Genomic DNA, 26,572 nt, shown 5'->3' with positions numbered 1-26,572 from the left:
ACATATTTATATTACACTTTCGTGTGGTAGGCTGCTTACTAGCTTCCATTCGCCTGCGGTAATACTCATTATATGTCATCTTCCCATTCCACGTCTCATATCTGTATTGCAGATAAGCAATATCTTAAATTTAACCACATGTAAAGAGAGCTGCTATTCGTTACACCATGTGGAAATTTTGTCAGCCCGACGGTGCTGGTTCCTGTGCATAATTGCATTATCTACAGTCTTACTGTGTGGCTGATCATATCATCCGGTTCTACTCCCTACCGAGCGCGGGGAGAATGACTGTTTCAGTTCCTTTGTATGCGTTTTAATTACTATAATCTGTGACAGATACTATAACAGCAACATCGTCAATCAACGCCATTAATTCATCAACTGTTCATTTACAGACTGGTTTCCTCATTCTCCTGCGTAGTGTGCGATGATATGAAACATGCTGCCCTACTGAAACTGTGTTCCGGAGCAAGGGCTCATACCAACTGATCTACCCCAACACGACTCACGACTCTTCCTTAGGCAGCTTTCTTTCCACAAATACGAGGGCTATCCACAAAGTACATTACCTTTTCGTTTGTGTCCGTTTGGGGCTGGGCTAACTCGGCCATCTTGGTGTCATGGCATTTCGCCGCTCAGTCGGCATCCTGCCGTGCTAGTCAGAGGTTCGTGCTGTACTCAGTTGAGTTACTGTGACAGTTTGAAATGTCAGCGTTAATAGAAAATCCCGCGAAATGTGAAGTGCGTGCTGTAGTACGATTTCTGCCTGCAAATCTATCGGCAACTTTGTGAAGTGTATGGGGACAACATAATCACTGAAGGTGGAGTGCGTCAATGGGTCATAATATTTAAAAATGGCCGAATTAACGTTCACGACGAAGAGCGAAGTGAAAGAGCCAGCATAGTCACTGCCGAACTTGTCGAAAAAGTCGATGCCGCAGTCCGTGAAAACCGTAATTTCACTATAACGGAACTCTCTATAAGTTTTCCACAAATCTCACGAAGTTTGTTGCACGAAATCATTACCGAAAAGCTTGGTTACCACAAGCTTTGTGCAAGATGGATACCAAAAATCTTGACAGATATTCACAAAATTCATGGAATTGCTGGAGCGTTAACGTTTTTGGACGCTTACGAGAATGATGGCCACTCATTACTCGATCACATCGTCACTGGTGACGAAACATGGGTTAAGCATGTGAACCGCGAGACAAAATTGCCGTTAATGCAGTGGGGGAACACAAATTCCCCCAAAAACCCAAGAAATGCATGCAGACAATGTCGGCAAGGAAGGTGATGGCGACTGTCTTTTGGGACAAAAAGGTGTGATTTTAGTGGATTTCCCGGAAAGAGGCACTAAAATAAACTCCCAAAGGTATTGCCAAACTCTGCACAACGTCAGAAGAGCATTACAAAACAAGCCCAAAGTTGGGCTCAAAGATCTTGCTGATTCACGACAACACCCGGGCCCACACGGCAAATGCCACTCGTGAAGTTCTCGAATCTTTTAAGTGGGAGTTGTTGCCTCATCCGCCGTACAGTCCCGACCTGGCACGGAGCGACTTCCACTTATTCCCAACAATGAAGAAGTTGTTGGCTATGCAGCGTTTTGATGACGACGCACACCTCAAGAAGAGGTAACCACGTGGTTGAAGGCGCAGGCGGCCGAATTTTACGACGAAGGTATTTCCAAGCTCGCCCATCGCTACGATAAGTGCCTTAATTTAAATGGCAACTATGTAGAAAAGTAGTATTTAAGTGTGGCTTTAATCTGTATATAATAATAAAAAATTCCAATACTTTATTTATTTTTAATTCCAAAACGTTATGTACTTTGATGATAGCCCTCGTACTTCACCTCCTACCTTCCAAACTTCACAGAAGTTCTCCTGAAAGTTGCAGAAGTAACCCTCCTGGAAGTACAGATATTGAGGAATCATGGCTTAGCCACAACCCGGGGTACGATTCTACAATGAATTCTCCCTCAGCAATGTATTGTGCTCGGATGTCAATCTTACTGAAAGACTAAAACAGTGTGTTGGGACGGGTCCCTAAACCGAGACCTACGTATTTTGCGTGCCAGTGCTATTAGCAGCTGGGCTACCCAAGCAAGACCCGTCGTCTCCTTTCCTTCCGCCAGGATCTCCTCTCATTCATTCTTGTAAAAATCCCCTAGGATTTGGCTAAGCTCTGACTTCAAAATTTCCTTTTTTCAAGGAGAGCTTTCCTGCAAGTTTAGCAGGAGAACTTGTGTGAAGTTTGAAACGATGGCTATGAGGAACTGATGGAAGGACAGCTGTGAGATCGGTTCATTAGTTATCCCTGAGAATCTCAGCTGATAAGAGTAAGGTCCGGGGTCGAGCCCAGGTCCGCCGTACACCTTTAATATGCTGTTCTTCGGCTTTACGTTGTCAGATGTTAAAATTTATCCTGTTGATGACAAAACAGACACCATCAAAAAGAGATGTTGTGCTTAAGAGGTGCTGTACATTCGTAACTAGACGCTGTTGTGAAGCCTTCTCGCTTCATAAACATAGCGAAGAAAATTCTTCAGTGATTTCATCCGTATTGGCCCATTCATTTTATGTCTACACCTGTGCTCATCACACCACTATCAATCGCACTCTGTGCGACGTATTAAGATATCTTACCAATCCATTCACGTTTGGAGAGAGGGAAGAATTTTTCAATGTCTCATTATGTGCTTTAATTGCTTCAATCTTATTTTCTGTGTGTTGGTGGATGCGCAGGACACGGTAACATATTGCTGGGTTCTGGTCTTAACACTAGTTCTAGAAACGTACGATTTCGCTACATTATTTTCTATTTTACAAGTGTCTGACTGTTCAGCTTATTCAGAATTCCCGTGACACCCAAACGTGAATTATGAAACTGTGATGGTTCATGCTGCCCTTACTCGTATACGTTAAATATCTCCGATTACTCGTATTTCGCATCAGTCCCACACATACGAGTAATATTTTAGGCTCAGTCGTATGAGAATTTTGTAAACTATTTTCGTCTAGATTGATCTTTCATTCTCCTATCCATTTCATTTTTTGTTTAATGTATTTTTCAGAAGTAGGATCGTGTTTCAAATGAACTCAGTGCACGAAAACAATATGCATTCTCGGAAAACACACACACAAAATACCATTTCAAAACTTTTGTGTTTAACAATACATCTTTGCGACATGAATCTGAGAAGAACGCAATTTTGTGTTGGTGTAGTACACGAGAGGGAATCTTGGGAATTTTTCGGCATCAGACCGGAGGACATAAATCTGATATGGGCGACTGGGACCCTTAATTACTGCAGTAGCTACTGGACGGCGCTCGGAGACGAGAACATAAAGATAAGCCACCTCCAGAGACCGGCAGTGTTGCTTCAGATGGAAGTGGAAAAAGATCACATTTAAAAAGTCCTTGACGAAGAAACAATGAGAAATACGTCAAGATAGGGGATAAAAAAATTTCACGATAGGCGATGTTTGAGTTGAAGATATGAAATGATTAGTTCTGTAAATCTTACTTGTCTGCTGTCACTGAGGTAAGATGGTCATGTTAGCCTGTAAGTTCACAACGATGCATAATTACAAACTGGTCGCTGTCAGACTGTGCGAGGGCTATGATCTGTCAAGAATCATGAGTAAAACGCTGCTAGTTCCCATGAAGATTTAGTTATAGAATTTAATTTTTAGATTATGTAATCTCGTGTGTTCTCATTAAGTCATGCTCCAGGTTTGTAAATCGCACGTGATCGCAGAGCATATTACTGTGTTATAAATTTGGTCTTAGTGTTTTTTGATATTGATTTGGAGTTGAAGATTTCCTGAGGGAATATATGGATTTCATTCCCTCTGTTATTCATTCTTTGATGCCCATTTCTATGCCGTTGTCATCGATGAACCGAGTTCCCAAGGACTCGAACTGGTGAACTGTATTGAACCTGAAGCCGGCTTTCTCGATAAATTATTCCTGTTCTTGTCTTCTCCCTAATCGTATGAAATCCGTTTTGTCATGATTCACTTTTAGCCCAACCTTCTATGCGTAGTTGCCTATTGCCTGGCACATTTCTTTCAACTCATGGTTTGATTCACTTTGTAAGAAACTTGATATTACCATCCATTTCTACTCCAGCCCACTCCCGTTTCCTACATTCCCTTATTTCTTTCTCTAAGATGCCAATAAACCGAACATATGAGAGAGCATCCCCTTGTCTGACCCTACCTCAGTCTCCAAGGTTTCTGGTGTGACCCCTCGGAAACGCACTGTTGTCCTTGACCCATCCATGCAGGTTGGCACCATTCTCATTATCGTCTCAGAGATTCTGAAATCACGTAAACAATATATAGGCTACTTTTGTGGAAGATCGGTATGCACGTTGGAAATCGACGAAAAGTCTGTAAACGTCTTTATCATGTTCCCAGGACTATTCGAAAAAATGTCATAGAGTGAAAATGTAATCTATGGTCGATTGGTTTGTTTGAAAGCCAGCTATAAATTTCTGCTACCCGTCCCTAATTATGGTTGTTATTTTCTAACAACAATGACATTAACTTGTAGGCTACATTCAAAGAAGATGACACCTCTATAGTTACCACGTCCATTTTGCTTCCCTTTTTGTACATAGGGCGTATTATGACCAATTTCCATTATGGCAATGCCTCACTCTTCCACAGCAGCTCTCAGTATTTGAAAGAACAGTAATTAGGAGAATATGGGAAACGATCTTGCATAACAGAGAATGGAGGAGGAGGAAGAACGAGGAAACCATGCAAGATCCAACACTCCCATAGAAGCTGCAGTGCAAAAGAATCCATTGGGTAGGACATGTAACTCGAGTGCTAGAAGAAAGATACGTGAAGAAGGAAATTGAGGGGAAGCCAAACACCTGCAGACGCCCTATAGGTGGATGCTTTGAGCGCTAGGTGGACGACCTGGCGAAGGGCGTGGCAGCCATGGAGATTGCAGGCACCTGGAAGAACCAAGCCCAAAACAGAACGGAACGGAGGTAGTCCGCAAAAGCACCGCTTGGTCAGCACGGCTTGTGATCGCTGGATATGTATCGGTACGTATGTGTGCTTGTATGTATAGCCACGTTTTCCTTTACTGGCACACAAAGAATTACTTTTAATAGAAAAAACTTCAATACCCATACTGTTCCAGATTTTGCTAATGATTTCTCCTGTAGGATGAATTTGTTGCGCTCTGTCGTCACTGAGATCGCTATGGTGAGATTGCTTTATGAAGAAACGGTGCAATTTTGTCTTACCATTGACAGAATGCTTCAACTGTCACCCTTTGATGCGAATAGATTCTTCTGACGTTGCTTGCATCTTGACTGACACAAAATGTTCCATCTACATCTATATACTGTAAACCAATATTAAGTGAGTGGCAGGGGATACTTTCTATTCTTCAATTTAATAAGGTTTCTTCCCGTTTTTTTCGTCTATGAAGTGCGGAAAGCATGACTGCTTGAATCTCTCTGTGCGTGCCGTAATTAGCCCACTCTTGGCTTCCGGTTGTAGTATATTTTTAGATTCCTCTGTAAAGATTTTTAGAACCTCGTAACTAGACTTTCAAGGAGCAGTTAGCATCTGACTGTTCACTTTCAATCACGCAAATTACTGACAATCAAAAAAAGTTTTGCAGCATCCCGGTTTCCAGAACTCGTGACGATGGACGACTGTGGATATTGTATCTCGGATCCAGACGCTTTGACTGTTGAGACACGTAAATAAACCCGCCCGAAGTTGTAAACAATCATGCATGAGCAGCGCCTATTAGACGAAGGGGGACCGATAGCCAATCAGTTCCAGTCATTCCACCAGGAAGGAGGTACAGAGCTCGTGTTGTCCGGAGTTTAATCATGCCTAGACTGTCAGTACTGCGGTTCGATCGCGTCCGCATTGTTACTTTGCACCACGAAGAGCTCTCAAGAGGAGAAGTGTCCAGGCGTCTCGGAGTGAACCAAAGCGATGTTGTTCGGACATTGAGGAGACACAGAGAGACAGGAACTGTCGATGACATGCCTCGCTCAGGCCGCCCAAGGGCTACTACTGCAGTGGATGACTACTACCTACGGATTATGGCCCGAAGTACGAATTATGGCTCGAATGAACCCTGACAGCAACACATGTTGAATAACGCTTTTCGTGCAGCCACAGCACGTCGTGTTTCGAATCAAATTGTGGGCAATATGGTGCCTGATACGCTACTTCACTCCCAACGTCCATGGCGAGGTCCATCTTTGTAACCACGGCACCATGCAGCGCGGTACAGATGGGTCCAACAACATGCCGAGTGGACCGCTCAGGACTGGCATCACGTTCTCTTCACCGATGAGGGTCGCATATGCCTTCAACCAAACAATCGTCTGAGACGCGTTTGGAGGCAACCCAGTCAACCTGAACGTCTTACACACACCGTCCAGTCAGTGAAGCAAGGTGGAGGGTCCCTGCTGTTTTGGGGTGGGATCACGTGGGGTCGACGAATGCTGGTCATGGATGGAGCCATATCGCTTTACGTACGTGAATACCATTCTCCGACCGATAGTGCAATCATATAGGCGTCACATGTTACTCCTGTAACTGAAATATCAGATCTGAAGATGGTTCTGAATGAACCGAAACCGGTCATATGAATAAAAGAATTTTGCAGTCAGTTCGGATTATAAGTAACATTATACAATCACTGATTGCCGCTATCCCATCAGACATTACGTCTGTTTTTGCAAACATCTGAAGGTGTCGCTGCATAGTGGTACAACATGCAGTGTGTGGTTTTCATGGCCATTAAGAAGGACGGCAATTATATTTATGTTGATCTCTATTCCAATTTTCTGTACAGTTTTCGGAACTCTCGGAACCGAGGTGATGCAAAAAATGGCTCTGAGCACTATACGACTTAACATCTGAGGTCATCAGTCCCCTAGAACTTAGAACTACTTAAACCTAAATAAGCTAAGGACATCACACACATCGATGCCCGAGCAGGAATCTAACCTGCGATCATAGCGATCGCGCGGTTCCAGACTGAAGCGCCTAGAACCGCTCGGCCACATCGGCCGGCGAGGTGATGCAAAACCTTTTTGATGTGTGTACGTAGTGACCAGTTAAGTGTCTGCTTACCACTATGACAAATAACTTATATTTAGTTGATCATAAACTTTCATAATTATTTCTAACATTTGTGACCAAGAATTACTATGCCCAACATTCCGAAAACCTGTTGTTGTATTGTGTGTGTCATTTAAGCAACAGCACATACTGCTGCAATCCAACATTGCACTTTCACAGCTTTAGAAAACCTGTTCACCCAGTTCACCCCTGTTCACCCAGTGCCAATTTATTATTGAATGTATTATTATGCTGTTACAGTCATCATCTCCGAACTGTTCCTCTACCGTACGCAGTACACAATAGTGTACTATGTGTTCATGTCGTTCCTCATTCAGCATTTGCTTAAACTCCGTTCTTCAATGGTGTTTAATAGGATGACCGGGGTGGGTGACGTGGTCGGGATTGTAGAGAGTGCCTGCGTAGAAGAAGGTGGCTGTTTTTGGCAAATTTCCTCTTTATTGTTGGTTCTTACAATACATTTTCCGGTAGCTCAGCCCCACCGCTCGTGTCGTCGTGGAGACGTGCTGATGTGCGCAGCCCGGGGAACGCGACGCCGCGCTCTGTCAGTGGCTGCGCAGGCGGTATTAGGTTAGCGGCACGAAGCCTGGCCCAGCTCGCCCCTGCAGATGCGGCGGCCCGTGGCGGCGCGGGGAGTCGCAGGTGCAGCAGCGGGCAACGCCCTCCACCGGCCGATTCTCGGGGAAAGGGTCACTGATGTCGACGACGTGACAGCGACCGAACGCCCAATCGACTGCCGCTGGCTGCCGCGCACGTACACACATACAGACGCTCGTTGCAAAACTGTGTCACGTGCATAACGTGCTGGCTGGCCTTCGTCTGCCGTTTGCCGTGAGAATGGCGCATCACTAAATCACAATTTCGCACCATATTTCCTAAAAATAACCCCTTGTCCTCTACAGCTGGTACTAAATGTGATGGCAGGGAACTTTCTCTAGTTAAACCCAAGCCTTTCTGTCTAATTGTAACGGGATATAGAGTGACTGATCACTCCATTCACACATTTAAAGCCATCCACTGTCTCCTTACACCACCTCAAGGGTCGCCAGGCATTGACTGCAGAATAATTGACTTATAAAAGAGGCTACGCCATTGTACCCCACTTCAAATGCACAGTTTTATTCCAGCAGGACTTTTGGCAGCACTTTCGCACTAACGAGTGATTCCTTCCGCATATTTCATGTGGTTTTTTACAGCCACCCTCCGCAGTGCTCCACAGTCCTGCCCATCACTGTATAATGTCTGCCTGGTCTTGGTTTAACTGTGGATGTTCCTTCGCATTTCAACTTCATCATAATATTACCAACTTTCTACTTGGAAAACTTTAGAAGCGTTGGAATGTCCCTTATGGCTTTGTTACACACATGACCCATGGTGATTAATCCACGTCAGGAATGCTCAGTTCTCCTGACCAATCCATTTTGCTGGTTCTGCTTCTTTACTGATGACACAACACTCTCTGCTTCCTTCTACTCTGCCAGGTCTGCTTCTCATGATATCTGGTAGCCAGGTCGGCATTGTGTATGAGGGTTGGCACGACAGTGCCGTCACGTCATAAATCTCGAGTTAGGAAATGAATACAAATAGCCATATGGACAGCGCGATGTCTGCAGTACCACAGACTGTCAGCAGAGGGATCACTGTTGCAGCATCGAGTGACATGACAGGAGAGAGACCATGTTGCAGCTTCCATAGACATGGAAGCAGAGAGACCATTGTTGCAGATTCTAGTGACGTGGCACCAGAGAGATCATTGTTACAGACTCCACTGATGCATCAACAGAGAGACCATTGTTATGGCTCCCAGTGACACAGCTTGAGATGTACCATTGTTACAGCATCCAGTAACTTGGCAGCAGAGAAACCGTTGTTGCTGCTTCCAGTGACAGAGCAGCAGAGAAAGGTGTGGTACCGGTATTTATCCCAGTGACAACATAGGTAACGATGTGGCAGTACATCTTTTGAAACAAGCGCCGAGTCTGTGTACAGCATTATAGTGGATAAACCAGTATCTGTAGGCTCTAATAAGACTGGATTCATCATCTTTATAGGGGAGATAGAGAATCCATGTTGTGCAGACAATGCCCGTTGCTTGATACTGTAGGCAAAAATTCGCTCTTAAGTGCTCTGTGCTGCAATCTTCTACGAATGAAAAAACTCTGTCAAACATTGTCTTCTACTGCCACTTAGGAGCAAGAGCAAGACAGGTCTTAAAGGTTCCATGAAATGGTTCAAATGGGACTTAACATCTGAGGTCATCAGTCCTCTAGAACTGAGAACTACTTATACCTAACTAACCTAAGGACATCACACAGATCCATGCCCAAGACAGGATTCGAACCAGCGACCGTAGCAATCGTGTGGTTGCGGACTGAAGCGCCTAGAACCGCTCGGCCACTCCGGCCGGGAAAGGTTGCATCAGTTTTCATATAATTACTGCTGCATGATTTAAACCCAGGTAAGTAAGAGTATTCTTATTACTTTTGTAGAATATGTGTGATTTATAGGAAGCCAATGTGACTGTTTGAGTGTAATCTGAACTGAAATGTCACAATTATTTTGGAAGATATGTAATTAATTGAAGGTGGGGGTTATGGTGGCCAACATGCCTAGCATCGCCCCTACGACCGGCATTCCCCCGAGTAATGGTTTTGATTTTACTCTTATTCAGACGGTAAAGAATCGTAACAGTATTTCGAATAAAGCCACAAGGGTACAAGAGCAGTTGTGAGATGCTATTAAAGTCTGAAAAGATGGAAAACTGAAAAACCATAAGATGAATTGCAAAGTAAATATCAATTCCCTTAGAACCCGCCAGCGGAGCATTAAGAAGATAGTGGAGGAGGCCCAGAATGGGTCGCAAATTGGTGTTCGCTGTTCAGCAGGAGAAAGAAGTTGCAGAACATGTCAAGAAGTAAGCAAAAATGTATTTGACGTCAGTAATCTGGATCCTTGAAAAGCTGCGTTAGAATTTGAAGAACAGAACAAAATAGTTAATAATTTCAATCAATTAGAGCACATGCATCGCAAAAATTTGTTAGAGAGTTTTATAGAGAGTCCTACCATTTCTGTAAGGGAGCCAGAACTGGTGTGAGCTGGATTAAAGGCTTCTATGATCATCTGGCTAAAAGATCCGCTAACTCGAATGAAACTCAGGATGCAATATCTTATATCAAAGAAAGTAATTTTCAGAAACATCACCAATTAGAAGGCCTAGCAACTCCCTGAAGAATAGGTAAATACAAAAGTGGCAGCACTCGCTAATCCTGAGACCCATATGAAGAAAATCCTTGGAGAAAATGGAAAAATAATGAGGGAAAGGTAAAGAAAGAGAAATCGAAGAGCTTCCACTTGAAGAATCCAGTTCTTCAGAAGAAATTTGTAGTTTCCAGGAGGAACCTAGCTAATTAAATTGATGATAAAACTTTGGAGACTGACACTGAAATCTGTGTGATAATAACTGAGATAATTACTTTAAAACTAGTGGGGAAAAGTGTCTAGTTTTGCAAACTATGAAAAGGATTGCAATATACGCTACAGTCGTACAATCTGTGGTCTATGGATACATTCAGACTGCTCAGTGTGGAATGAAACAGACTGTTATAAGATTTATTTTGAATAAATACAACCGCAAACTCAGAATGAAACATTTACTTGTACAAATTTCGCAAAGCTACCATTTTTTTGAAATTCGTAGTCCTTACATGCTGTGATACGTAGTTTAAATATGGTTTTGCAAGCATTCGTTTTGACTTCAGAGTTGGTTTTCTACGTTACACTGCTACATTTGTATTTTTCCATGTTCGTGACTATTGTTTCCTTAAACATAACTCTGTAAATATTTCTTTGACATTATTATACTGCCATCAAAAGAGTATTTTCATTTAATTCACTTTGTGTACGAGAGCTGATACATAATAGTGCAAAACACTGATACTCTTAAATCTGTGCATTTCATTACTGTAATCATGCCATTAGAAACACCCCACCTTCACATAGCCAGTAACATGTACAGTAGCCATTAATTTCAGACGCGTTAAGGTTGGTTGCTGAGCCAACTTGAAGATGTAAAGTGATAACACATGACAGTATCTTGCTTGCGCTGCCCTGACCTGCCTTGGGAGTTATTAAACAGATACCCAAGCCAGTTGGTTCTAAATAGTAAAATTTCGTCATATGAAATTCTTCCTGGTGTTACAGTTCAGTGAACAGCAGTGTTTGTATTTAGTTGCTGTTGTTTGCTGTAATTACTGTTTTGTGTGATTTTAATTTGTAATGTAGTGTTTGTGCTGACATGAATTCGGAGGCAAGTGTGTTTCACTTCAACTCGAATACTGTGTTTGGTGCACTGTACCTTAGCACTGTAAGCACTTGTGTTTAGTGATTATTGTTCAGTTTAATTTTCTGTACAAACTTACTAAAATTTAAATATGTTGTTAATTATTTACTGTGTAATTACTGTCTCTTGTGTAATGTGTAACAATCAGTTGGTAGCCTAGGCCACGACGAGTCCAAATTACAGTTAATGACTAACAATACGTAAATTATTGGAGGAAATTAGGGTTCATTGTGGGTGATTACACTACATTATATTACGTATTCATCACGCAAGTAGTGATAACAGCTTAGGATACTTCCACATTATGGCAGTTTAGCACAACGTTAACGTAGTTACCTTTTTTCTTGCACTACATATGGGAGCCAGTCATATGGATGGTATCAGTTTTATATTGGATGTTAAATCCCGATAAGAATCTTTCTGTACATTAAACACCAGAACGATGTCACGAAAATGGATAAAGGTAATTTCATTCGGTTGACTATATGATATCGATTATACAAAGCAGTTTTAATTTCGATCAAATCAGTCATGGTTTCAGAAACGTGACAAGGACACTCGGCCCTTGCACACTTTACGGACATCTGATGTAAAACATTATCGTTGCCTCTTACATTCAGTAAATTCGCTAGAGAACAGTAATCAAAAGCTGTTTCGAGACCAAGCAATTGTCACCTTCCCAATCACTCATCCTGTTATTCAACCGAAATCAGTTTTAACTAGAGAGCCTTCATGTTCCGTTACATTCACGCAGTATATCATCACAAGATTTAGTGAAAGAAACTTGTTTCCTTTGACACACTCGTATTTGTTACCTCATTTAACATCTCACATATGATCCGCTAATTATACGAAGCAACAGTAATTTGGTGCAGCGTTTCATTCCAATTATTATTTTTGTAATGAAGAATTACAATTTTTTATCACAATAGTTGTACAGCCAACTTTATTCATGAAAACTGACTTTGCGCAAAATAGCAATATTTATTGATACAAAATTCGTTAAAACAACGTTTTCATTTAGGAGAGATCCCAACAGTTACCACATGAATAAAAGAATATTCACTCAGCTCATTTGTTAGAAAATGTTTGTGAAATTAATAATTAATGAATGCCTTAGAATGAATAGTTGAAATAATTAGATAACTCTTACTTCAACACAGTGAAGAAATATAATTCAGTTGAATAAAACAGAAAATGTCTGACATAATTAGGTTCACAGACGTTGATATAAGCTTTAAAGAAGGTAACCTGATCATACGTTGCTTCTTAACAAGACAGATGAAGGCTTGGAATAGTAATAACAGTCTACGTATTAGTGAGCCCAACAAATGATGAAGAATACAATAGAGAGAGGAACACAGTTAAAAGGAACGTGTAAATAGTTACAACACCAATTTGGCTAAAAAAAATATGGCTGGCGCCTGTTATATTAGTTTAAACTACGCAAGGCTTAATGTGAGAGGAATATTCTGAAAACATTTAAAATGTTATAGCAGAGTATTAAAAAAATGTAGTAGTGCTTAAGTGGCGCTAACACTATGTTAACTTTCACGCCCCCTTAACTCTCACAGCGCCTGAAGGAATAAACGATGATTATTAAAGGCCGTCAGCTGAGAAAATAAGTTCAAATCGAAACGTTAAACACAGAACACACACGTTAGCAACCGACACAGTGGACGGTTTGCCATGTACAGCAAATATCAATAAAGTAACACGAGACACGATGATATTTAAATGATATTGATAAACATATAGACATTAACTACGGCTAGCCTCAAGGTAAACTTCCAACGGCTATTTTCTGGTGATATACGAAGCAAAGTCATAAAAAATTTAACAGATCACCTAATAGTTTTCCTCTGTGATCGTCTTGCAGTAACTGATTTATAGCCTTCAATGACCTGTGTATCGCTTAATCCTTACCATCCTGTATTAAAACATTTCCTTCTTTCAATAGTGCAATTTATAAACGATGTTTTGTGAGTAGAATAAAATTTCCAATGGTAAACTTAACTGCTTTTTCAACGTTACAATCAATTGAGAACAGACATTGACAAGGTACAAGCGGACGTACAAACATTGCGTAATGACATTCAGGGCCAGATCAAAACATTACGTAACAACACCCAGGGAGAAGTCAAGAAACTAAAGAAACAGATAAACATAATTACTAGACAAGCAGCAGGTACAGCGCGTAAAATTGTTGAAAACAGTGTTACACAAACGTATCACAAAAACAGCGCTGAAAAGATATAATAATCGCATAGTCAAAATAGAAGCGCAAACGAAGCGACAATTTCAGAAATTGCTCACAGAGTTGTTGCAAACCATTGAAGAGCGTAGTGAACAGGATCGAACAAGCACCGAGTCTGCAACCACATCCGTATCTGTAACAGCACCGGAAAAACAACAATTAACGAAGATATTACGCATTTGCGATTCCAATCCCAGGCGGAAAGTAACATACGTGACAATGGAAAGCCAGGTCGCGAAGAGTACAGTCCAATGCATTTAGCTACACGTTCACCACTGATGGCAGAAAATTATTGCGTACCACTCCAACGATACTACGCAAGGGTACGCGAAAGTCACAGTGGACAATATCCCATGGATCTACCACAACCGGAAAGAACGACGGGAGAAATGATCAGAAACAAAAGTGGCGAGAAATCGCGAATTTCATATGGAACTATGACGAAGTACGACAACCATCATTTCCTCACAGTCAGAAAATTTCAACACTTTCGAGAAGGAAACTCATTACATCCACGAACTTTTATTGATCAATTCCGAGTAGGATTACCAGAACACTGGACGCTAGCACACAAATTAGACTTTATATGTGCACACATGTCAGGAATAGTCGCAGAAACCATGCAGAATGTTGCAGCGACATGCCGATCGTACGAAGATTTCAGAGAGAAGTTTCTCTCACGATATTGGTCCAGAGAAGCACAGAATAGAGTGAAGTACGAATTATTACAGAACCCATATTTTGAAAATTCAGAAGAGAATAGTCCCGTGAAAGTTTTCGAAGTAATGGCAAACAAAATTCAATGCTTGGATGTACCATACAGTGACGGAGAGTTGATTAAATTATGCGCGATGAAGCTACCATTGAAATACCAGCAATCATTAGTAGGTCGCGGAGGCAATGACGTCGAAGCCTTTAAAGGAATTCTAAGTGAAATAGAGTTCATATTTTCGGAAGATGACGCAAGAAAAAGACGAAGCGCACGTGAAAACGAAAGCAAAAAGCAGTGGAATCCACAAGACACATTACGAAGAAACAATAATTACGAGGCACGTGATAACTTCGCACCAAGAAACGACAATAGATTTCAACAAAGAACCGGTTATGGATTTAGAAGAGAATATGGCAATAATTATAATTCACCCAGGAACGGCAACAACTATTACAGAGGGAATAACGACAACTGGAACAGGTACTGGAGAACCAATAGACCGACAAATTATCAACAAAGAAACCACTATCAACAAGCTGAACAAGAAAAGCGAATACAGATAGGAGAGGTGGAGGAAGTACCACCAAACCCAGATAAACGTTCGAATAGACAGCTAAGTGCCCATGCCAAAGAGAATGACGCACCGACCCAGGACAATTGCAGCACCTTGAACAGAGAAGCAAAAATCTTATCACGAGAAGAGAAGAACGAAGAAACAGATCCACAGGGACCAGATGAAAACGAAGACAAGACAATAACAATATCGTGTTGGGACGAAATTAATTGGGAGAGTATTGACTAGGATGATGAATTACCAGAGGCATGCACAACAAGTGTAGGAGGAAAGGACGAAATAATGAGTATTGCAGAGCTATTTGAGATGGAAACCAGGGAAAGCGAATTCAATGAAGATAATGCGCAGTCGACAGAAATTGAAAATAAATTACGAGTGGCCACACAACGCAACGTATATAATGAAGGAAGTTATGAAGCGATAATTAGTGCATTTAGATGCTATTATGTGGAAGTAGCGACGAAGAAGGAGAAGATAGACGAGGATGAGGAAAAAGTAGAGGATGTAGAAGAAAGCGTAAATGAAGGAAGAAATAGAGAAGAGGAAATAAAAGAGAGAGAAGTAGCAGTCGAAGCTTATCCTACAGAAAGTTCAAATTCACAAGGGAAATTCCTAAAAAGACTCATGTATGATTCAGTGGAGGATTCGTTGATGCAAGAAGAAGAAGAACAGAACCAACCCTTTCAAATTCAACCAGTTGTGCAGGCCATGGTAAAGCATATCCCAGTCAATATTGTAATTGATAGCGGAAGTGAACTGACTGCGATCTCAGAAAATTTATTCATGCAGTGCAATGCCAATGAGGAATTGGTAGTTCTGAAAACACGTAAGATTAAAGTAAGAGGACCTATTAGAAACAATGCTGCGAAAGATAGGAGACAAACAAGGTTAACTCTTTCATACCAAGGTCAAAAGATAGAAGCCAACTTCGTGATTATACCTAAACTAACTGTAGATTTGATTATAGGTGCAGATTTTTTTAAATGAGAGACGAGCGATAATAGATATGGGGAAAGGTAGCGCAACATTCGGGAATGTCACACTTCTCTTTGAGCAAAAGCTAAAATTAGAAGAGATGCCAGTTATAAACAAACAATTAAGAATGACGCGAGATAAAGAGGACGAAGAATTAGAATGGTATGCACAAAAGGGGGAATCGCCTCAACTCATGTTAGAAGTCCATAAAGATATAGACGAAAAATTGCAAGAAGTTCAAGGTATTTCGGAACACAGTAAAAGAGAATTAGAGGGTATTTTACGTCATAAAGCAGAGGTATTTTTACCTAAGACTGGCAGTATAAAATATTTCAGTACAAGTTTGAAGTAAAACAGCACAAACCATTTAGGGTGCCACCCTATACAATCACATTAAGCTACAGGAATAAAGTATTCCAGCAGATATCTAAAATGTTAGATGACGATATTATTGAACCAGCTACCTCCACATATAACAGCACGCTCCATATTGTACAAAAACGAGATGGGAGCATCAGGTTAGTGCTTGATTCCAGACATTTCAACACAATCATAAGCAATGAGACAGATCGCCCAGAAAAATTAGAGGAATTGATGCAAAACTTCCACGGTGCTAAGATATTTTCATCAATTGATTTACGGAGTAGTAGGGGTCATTGAAGTGAAGTGGAAGGAAGACAAGGATTTCAGGTCAGATGAGTATCGGGTAAAATCAACAGCAGCAGAAAATGGTATAACAGGTGTAGGATTCGTTATGAATAGGAAGGTAGGGTAGAGGGAGTGTAACTGTGAACAGTTCAGTGACTGGGTTGTTCTATTTAGAATCGATAGCAGACCAACACCGACAACGATAGTTCAGGTATACATGCCGACGTCGCAAGCTGAAGATGAACAGATAGAGAAAGGGTATGAGGATATTGAAAGGGTAATGCAGTTGTAAAGGGGGACGAAAATCTAATAGTCATCGGCGACTGGAATGCAGTTGTAGGGGAAGGAGTAGAAGAAAAGGTTACAGGAGAATATGGGCTTGGGACAAGGAATGAAAGAGGAGAAAGACTAATTGAGTTCTGTAACAAGTTTCAGCAAGTAATAGCGAATACCCTGTTCCAGAATCACAAGAGGAGGAGGTATACTTGGAAAAGGCCGGGAGGTACGGGAAGATTTCAATTAGATTACATCATGGTTAGACAGAGATTCCGAAATCAGATACTGAATTGTAAGGCGTACCCAGGAGCAGATATAGACTCAGATCACAATATAGTAGAGGTGAAGACTAGGCTGAAGTTCAAGACAGTACTCAGGAAGAATAAATACGCTAAGAAGTGAGCTACGGAAGTTCTAAGGAATGACGAGATACGTTTCAAGTTCTCTACCGCTATAGATACAGCAATAAGGAATAGCGCAGTTGACGAGGAATGGACGTCTCTAAAAAGGGCCATCACAGAAGTTGGGAAGGAAAACATAGGTACAAAGAAGGTAGCTGCGAAGAAACCATGGGTAACAGAAGAAATACAGAAATACAAGTCGCTGAGGAACGAAATAAATAGGAAGTGCAGGGAAGCTAAGACGAAATGGCTGCAGGAAAAATGTGAAGACATCGAAAAATATATGATTGTCAGAAGGAAAGACCCAGCATACAGGAAAGTCAAAACAACCTTTGGTGATATTAAAAGCAACGGTGGTAACATTAAGAGTGCAACGGGAATTCCACTGTTAAATGCAGAGGAGAGAGCAGATAGGTGGAAAGAATACATTGAAAGCCTCTATGAGGGTGAAGATTTGTCTGATGTGATAGAAGAAGAAACAGTAGTCGATTTAGAAGAGATAGGGGGTCCAGTATTAGAATTGGAATTTAAAAGAGCTTTGGACGACTTACGGTCAAATAAGGCAAAAGGGATAGATAACATTCCATCAGAATTTCTATAAGCATTAGGGGAAGTGGCAACAAAACGACTATTCACGTTGGTGTGTAGAATATATGAGTCTGACGACATACCATCTGACTTTCGGAAAAGCATCATCCACACAATTCCGAAGACGGCAAGAGCTGACAAGTGCGAGAATTATCGCACAATCAGCCTAACAGCTCATGCATCGAAGCTGCTTACAAGAATAATATACAGAAGAATGGAAAAGATGATTTTTCTTTTATATAGTTATTGAGAAGCCACATCAGCCACTGTAATTTACGACAAGTTACATAAGTAATTAAAGATAATTGAGGGTCACTGTTGACCATTTTGATAGTTTTCTCTTTTGTGAAACTTAAATTAAACCTAGTTTGTAGATGTGATATGGCATAGGTCACCCTTCGATCTACTGTAGAACTTGTAAACCCATTCAGGGAATACTCGTTCACATTTTTGTTGAACGCATTTGGTTTTTACCATCGTGTATTAAATCATTTCTTTCTTTCAATAGTGCAATTTATAAACGATGTTTTGTGAGTAGAACAAAATTTCCAATGGTAAACTTAACTACTTTTTCAACGTTATTTTACCAGCTTACTAAAAGTTGAAAAGCCTTGAACTCTTTCTACTAAATTTAGTTAGTATTAAGATTCTTTTACAGGGAGTGCAGTTGAGCTGACGCTGAGATCATTTCGTATTTGTTTATATTATCGCTAGTCTCACTGAACTCTTCTGAATTCTACATGTCATGTGTGGTCTGGCGTCTCCTTACCAGCAACAGGTCCCAGGTTCAAACTAGTTAATTCCCTAAAAAACACGCTCAGAGCGTTGTTGCGCGAAAGTGGTAGGGAGACACGATATAGAACAATCAGACACCACCATGAATGTTTAGAACTGTGCTGTGAATGACCGTCTTGGGTAGTGGGTGTACTTGTGTGGATTTCTGCGGAACGTGTGCTATAGGCTTAAAAGCTTATCCATTAGAACGCTTACGAGGACGTTTCATGAATGTCTTCGATTTGCGGTTTTTTTCTGTACGCATTATGTACGCTGTATCACCACTACAAGACGTACATATTTGTGCTTGTTCATATACTCTACAATATTCGGTGAAATTAAAGAAAAAGAGTGTTCATCTCTCTGCACGTCCAAAAATCGTAGACCTGTTGTACGGAAACTGCGCGACTCCTGCATAGGTCTCTGGTGCTGTATAGCTCCGGAAACATCCAATACTTGCCCTATCCGTGCAACGTAAGATCACTGCGGTGTGGAATACCGTAGTTATGGCTCATATATGAATACCGATATGTAGTTGAAAGTATGGGTACATAAAGAATGCATTTTGTAATTAGAGATTTACAGCAATGGAGCAGTCATTACATCGTTACAGTTGTGCTGTCTATAAGTTCGGTTATAGATTGCTAAGTGAGTAATCAGGCGTTTCTGGTCCACTGCGAAAATTAGCTAAAACGCAGAGAAGACATCTCTAAACATGTGTCATACATATGTCTCAGTGTAACTGCCATAGTTGCACGGTCTAGAGTGCGGGTATGTTTGTAGTGGGTAGACTATGTGAGGAAGATGACACTCATTCGTTCGTTTCGTAAGTTGTAGTCTCCATTAATGCTACAATTAAAAAAAACGAGTTGTGGGTATGTTATATAATCAGTATAACAGTCTTACGAAACACTGGTAACAGTAATTACCATAAAATAATAATTTAATATCGTGACGGAAACACAATCGAAGACTTTGCTTTTAAACCTTACAAAATTTCATTTTACCCCTGATGCTGTATTTACACGCAGGTTGGAAACACCTGGCTTTAAGGTGTATCATGTAGCCGGTAAAGCAGCGAATTGCATGGAGGAGAAACCGGGTCTGTGACGGTCTTATTATTCCAAGACGTGCCACAGTGACTGCAGCTCAGGCCGGAATGGCCGAGCGGTTCTAGGTGCTACAGTTTGGAACCGCGCGACCACTACGGTCACAGGTCCGAATCCTGCCTCGGGCATGGATGTGTGCGATGTCCTTAGGTTAGTTAGGTTTAAGTAGTTCTTAGTTCCAGGGACTGATGGCCTCCGCAGTTAAGTCCCACAGTGCTCAGAACCATTTTTCAGTGAGTGCAGCATACTGCAGATAGGTCGTAAATCAATTGACGAACGAAAACAATCAAAGACGAGGAAAGAATTTATTAGGCAAAGAAATTTCATCAGTGTAATTCCCACTCTCATTGTATGCCCCGGCGGGTTCAGAGATTTTCTCTGCCTCGTGATGACTGGGTGTTGTGTGATGTCCTTAGGTTAGTTAGGTTTAAGTAGTTCTAAGTTCTAGGGGACTGATGACCACAGATGTTGAATCCCATAGTGCTCAGAGCCATTTGCACCATTTTTGTATGCCAACTGTGGTGGAATATTCGATCAGAAGTGGCATTTCTATGGTACCTCACCCGGTTTATATTCTAGTCTTGGTGCAATGCGACTATTTTCACTACTCACAAGGGACTTAAAGGGTTTAAATGCTATTTTGAGCTACATGTCAAAGAACGGTCTTTATCATGTCTCCTAAGGGAGCAAACGGAGATGGAACAGGTGCATCGCACTGGCTGAGAGTGAACTGGAAGTAGCGAAGTGTGAATTTGCAATAATCGGAAATCAAGCATTTATAAAATGAGTGCCAGTCGATGTTGAACTCCCACTGTATAACAGACGGTTGTGTACTGTTCTTCTAGGTGGCGTCACTAATGTTGAATTTACAGATGGTTGTTTATACTGTGACCTAACCAGATTACAAACATTACGCGATAAGGGTTTTCTAATATTTCTTGTCCATTGAGAATATCATTTCCGACTAGTGGTTTATTACCTCTGATAACTGCTCCCTCATACATGGCTGACACTGTCAAGTTAGGGGGCGATCTAGATTAATGCAGAAACAGAAGTACAGCTTCAGACAGAAGAGACTGCTGTTTTACAGCCTTTATTTTGATGACCGATTTCAGCAAACTGCGTTGCCATCATCTGATCTTGTGGACTACATCTCACTGAATCTTATCCAAACCCATCTCACCTGATAATGACAACGTAGTTTTCTGAAAGCAGCCATCACAATAAATTCTGAACAATGTCGACCTTGGCTGTTTGAAGCTGTATTTATGTTTCTGAACTACTCCATTGCCTACATAATTTGGACCCTAAAGCTTTAGGACACCGTCAAAGTACATGTGGCACTAAGGCTAGGGGCTAGCACAGAAAGTAATTTCATTCCATGGTGAGCTCCCTAGGGAGCTTCGGTACATTTAGGGACAAAAGTAAGGGAGAGGGTAACGCAGAGGGAGCCACAGCTTGGCTGGTTCTTCCGCCTCCCGGGGCCTTCTCTTCCCACCTGCAGACTTCTGACCCTGCGTCGTTCCCCCACGGCATCTGCCACCGCAGCCGCAGAAGGCCTGCTCCTTACACAGTCCATCCGTGTTCTCGCCAACTTTTTGCCAAGTCGACTGCAAACTTCGCTGGCGCCTGACCGCCCCACGGGACCGCGTAGGCCACTGTGCTCTGCCCGCACTGTCCTCTGATGGAATGGGTGGTCAGAATGGGCTTCACGCTCCTGAAGGTGGTAGCCACAAAACATTAGAATAGCAGTGCAGTGCGTAGGTGCATGGACTGAGGAGTTCCTATCAAACAAAAGACGGCATGAGAGAAGTTATCCCTGTGGCGTGTTACGAATATTATAGGACCTATACTGTTCACACCACACTGAGCGCTTGACTGTACACGTACAAACTATAGGGGTGAGTAGATAACAAGCAAGTAACCCTAATAAATTCAGGTTATGCACAAGTGCAGCCATGCCAAAGTTGTTAATTTCTAATGCTACAAGTTGCATGTTGTTCCTTATGGTGGAAACATGCGCGTACTGGGTAGTCACTTTTACCTTAAAGACTTCTCTCAAAAATGGTTCCATGAATGTTGCATGAACTGTGATTTAGTTACACTTACACAACTTACAGACAACACTTTAACACAACGTTAACTTGGAGTTCTTTAGCAACTTGACCATATCTTTATCCGGGAGAAAAATTATTTAGTAATTAGTCAATGTAATAAAATAAGATTATTTGTAACACCCACGTGATAAATTTTTGGCTACGAGAGGAATTTATGCCTCTAACAGTTATAAACATTATCCATTCGACGTATGAAGAAACAGTGGAAACTTATAAATATTAATTATTTATATAATATTCTATGATATAATTGGACATATCGATGTGTATCGTACAAATATAAGGTTAATTGTAAAGTGCCTTTATGATCTTCGTTTGCCTTCCTTTGTTTTTACCATTTTTTGGTTGGCTTCTGTAGACTGCGGACGCATATCAAACTGAGGTCTGTTAAGAAAGTGTAATTATTTGTTAATTATTACTTGAAAATAGAGTTCATTATTATTATAAATATGAGTGAATAATTATTTGTAACTTTAATTCCTCTCTCATTAAGCATTATCTGTGTTAATTTTTTCCTTCCGCTGCGACGGGCGCAGCCATTGATGATAGTGATTTGTGTCGCGTTTTTGTTTGTGTTTTCCTTAGAAACTAATCAAATGTTTGCTTGATGAGGTCTAAATAGTGCACAATATGAAAGTATAGTTTCTATGGTTTAATAATCATTTCAAATGCTTACTTATTTGGTCTAACAATAGAAACTCTCTGTCAATTGTCTGCCGCCATCTTAACAATTATCTCAGCGGGAAATTCAACTCTGCAGACAAAAATGCCGAACATAATTTAAATGTGTAAAAATAAATGTGCACCGATGGTTCCGAAATCATTTTAATGAAAATAATTCGAATCAGATTGGTTCTTAAAAAACAGTGCTGATAGCACGAACGTTATGACAAATTTTTCTAGCTGATGTATGGAGCCGAAATTAATTACGCACGAGTTGCGAAGAGTATTGTTTCAGGTAACACACGTCAGTGTTGTGCGCGGCTGGTATTCGGTGGTTTTAATGATCATTTTGCTGAAGATAACTGCTTCCATCTTAATCAATAGTTGTATAGAATCTGTTGTATGAACTGTGATTTAGTGACACTTACACATCTTACAGACAACACTTTACCCCGACGTTAACTTGGAGTTCTTTAGCAACTTGATCAAATCTTTAGCCGGGAGAAAAATTATTTAGTAATTACTGAAAGTAATAAAATAAGATTATCATTTCCATTTACGAATTAGTTAAATATCAAACCACTGAATAACCTAGCGAACGCCACACTGGCTTCAGGGGCATCCTTATGGCGTGTTACGAATAATGTAAGACCCATACTGTTCACAGTACAAGGAGCGTTCGACTGTACGCGTACAAACTAAAGGGGTGAGTAGACGACAACGAGACAAACAGGTAGTTCTAAAAAATTCTGCTCTGGAAACAACTGGTTTCCCCGATACTGTGTATGCATAAGTGCACTCATGCCAAAAATACAACATTGTTAATTTCTAAGCCTACGAGTTGCATGTTGTTCCTTACGGCGGAAAGATGCGTGTACATGCTGTCCCAGAAGTAATAGACAATTTTCAGGAGTGTATGGCAGGATGTAATACACTTAATATTCTGCATTCCGAATGGTTTCGCTGATAGGAAACATTGAATGCACTTTATTTTTGAGCTAAGTGGCGCTCGAAGGTATGTGTCGTACCCATCCATACACTCTGACGTTTTACTCTAGACCATCCAGCCTCGTTGCTTTCAGCCTCTTTCCTGGGGATGTCTTTCTGCCACTAAACTAGGTCGTTTTACACTCAGATACCCATGATGTGTCGTAAGAAAAGTATTCCGAGGGTTTAAGAGTGTACGATAATGCTTAAAGGTGAATGTGCTGAAAATACGTATTTTTCAGTCGATACATTGCAAATCGTATGTTGTGTTGTTTACAAACTGTTAGAGATGTGTACAAGTGTAAACATAACAATGTATTGCATAAGACAGACAGTAAATAACAAGGTACACGATATGTGTTCTATTTCAGAAACCATTCAGAATAAGACATACTTCCATATTAATAGTTTTTCCTTCAAATGATTGTTCTTGTGATATCCATGAATACTAACCCTTCGTCCTGGGACACCTTGTCTATTACATGTATTATGGCGTATTAGCAAGCTTCCATGTGGCTGTTAGGTAGTACGTAGTACAAGACGTGTATTGATAGCAGCTCGCCGATACCATGGCAATCCACGTCTCTCGTCTTGAAATAGTTAGTCTTTGTGTGGGGACATTTAAAGACATCGGTGCACTCGTGTCCTTTTGACAGTATCGAACAACTTTGGGAACACGTTTTGGGTGACTGTCACTGCATTTGGAACACGCCTGCGTTATAGAAATGCGTAGGGCCTAAAGGTACGACTGAAAAATACTTATACGAATTTTTCAGGAAAGGATGGAAATGCTGGTAGAAGCCAACGTCAGGAGAAGATCGGTTTGGGTTCTGGAGAAATGCGGAACACTCGAGGCAATACTAACCTTACGACGTATCGCGGAATAAGGGTTTAAGGAAGGCAAACCTACCCATTTTTGGACTTAGAGAAGGCTTTTATGGTGGTGACTGGAACACACTATGTGAAATTTTGAAGGTAGCAGAGGTAAAATAATATAAAGCTTATACAGAAACGGGACTGCAGTTACAAGAATCGAAGTTCATGAAAGGAAAGCAGTAGCTGAGAAGGAGACAGCATTGTAGCCTACACCCGATATTATTCAATCTGTACATTGAGCAAGAAGTTGAGGATTCCAAAGTAAAAACTAACAGATTAATAATACAAACTTTGAGCTTTGCTGATGATATTCTATAATATGCAGTTAATTAAAACGTGACAGATGGAAAAAGTAAGGAAACTGATTATTAATTCAAAAGTAATCGCTACATCTGTTAATTCATTGTATCCCTTGCGGGACAAGGTGATTAGTACCTTCACGGAAAAAAAGAGTCTGCGATTCTCTTCGGATCCATGATTGTACTATTCGTACAATGGAAATCGACGACCTGGAACGCCATACTCCCGAGCTCCAAAAATAAATATCATGGGGAGAGACTGGGATTGTACAGATATGTGCAAGGCTGCCCATCGAAACCCCTGCAGAGTACTCGAAACGAACTTGGTAGCATGTGGGCCCTATGTTGTCAAGGTTGTTTTCACTGCGCCGCAGAAGTTTCGCTGAAAGCCCTTGCACAGCCTCCGTACAGAACTGACGTCTCCGATGGTGGGTTAAACTAAACAATGAGCTGCTTTCGTAGACTCAGGTGCAGTAGTGGTAGATCGTTTCTGAGAACACTTGAAAAATATCGCATGTATCTTTTCTGTTCATACTGTTGTAATGAGGAGTGTGACATTATTTTATTCCCTTGGTCAAGATCTTCGTAAATCCGAGATCGAATGATCTGTTTCAGATCGATTGCTTCAGTTGAAAACTGTTTTGTTCGTCATAACCTAAATATTACATACCAAAAGTTGGTTCTGATGAAAAATGACAGACACCTTTGGCCGCGATATAAAATTACTTGAAATTATCCGTCCATTTCTGTGCTAACCTTTTTGCATATTTTGACTTTATTAGTTTCCTTCGTGAAGTTAAAGTTCTAATATTTGGTTTCTGTTTTAGATGTTGTCCCCTGCTTTACAAAGGTCTACTGGAAGTCATAACGACGTTTTATTCGCAGTGACGTAACATGTATTGTGGGTAATAGCTTCCATAAACTAATCCTGCAGAGTCAGATGGGAGTACACTGCTCATCTTAATTTTGACACTTGTTTGCAAAAGTCTTTCGAAGGACTTAACGTATTTCATTCCAAGCGGCGGGTCAAATTACTTTGATTTTAATAAGTAATTTTACCTAAACAACGATGTTTTAATTACTGTCAGTAAACTAAATAATTGATAAAAACACAACGAGTAAACGGAATTGTTTGATACACATCACAATAACATAGTTTAATTTTTATTTTGACGTTCTTCTGGAAATTTTTGTGTTCTGTGCTTTTCATCCCTTCCCATTATCTTTCAACGTAGTTTCTGCAGTGTACTGGGTTGGCGTATATGCTCGTAGCGTTTCTCCATAAGTTAAATACGAGGATAAATCAACTATTGTCCGCAATGTAGTTATATTTTTGTTTGTTATGGCAGTACTGTCGTTTTACGTTGATGACGCATGCTTTGTTTATTTGTTGTTATATCTCTGCAATTTGGAAGCTGCTAGGCTAGTTTCGCTATAGCTGCCGTGGTGTTAATCATGGCTGCTCCACTGTCTATTTGCACCGAAGAAGAGAAACGTTCAGTGATTGGTTTTTTGTGGTCGTCCGGCGTATGAGGGGCCGAAATTCATCCAGTACGTTCGGTACAGTACGTGAACAGTGTTTTGCCACAACGGAGTGTCTACGGATGGATTGAAAAATTCCGAAATAATGGAACAAGTGTTACGCACGATGAAGGAGCCGGACGACCATTTGCCGCCACAAATGAAGAGCCCATTGAGTGAAATGATTCTCTTACACAGACGATTAACGATTGATGAGGTGGCACTTCGTCTGCAAATTACTCGCGGATCTGCCCACGAAATTATCCACAACAGACTTGGGTTTCATAAAGTTTGTTCAAGATAGGTCCCAA

The sequence above is a fragment of the Schistocerca gregaria genome, chromosome 1, assembly GCF_023897955.1.
Source record: "Schistocerca gregaria isolate iqSchGreg1 chromosome 1, iqSchGreg1.2, whole genome shotgun sequence".
Lineage (NCBI taxonomy): Eukaryota > Metazoa > Arthropoda > Insecta > Orthoptera > Acrididae > Schistocerca > Schistocerca gregaria.
Note: the sequence above shows the minus strand (reverse complement) of the source record.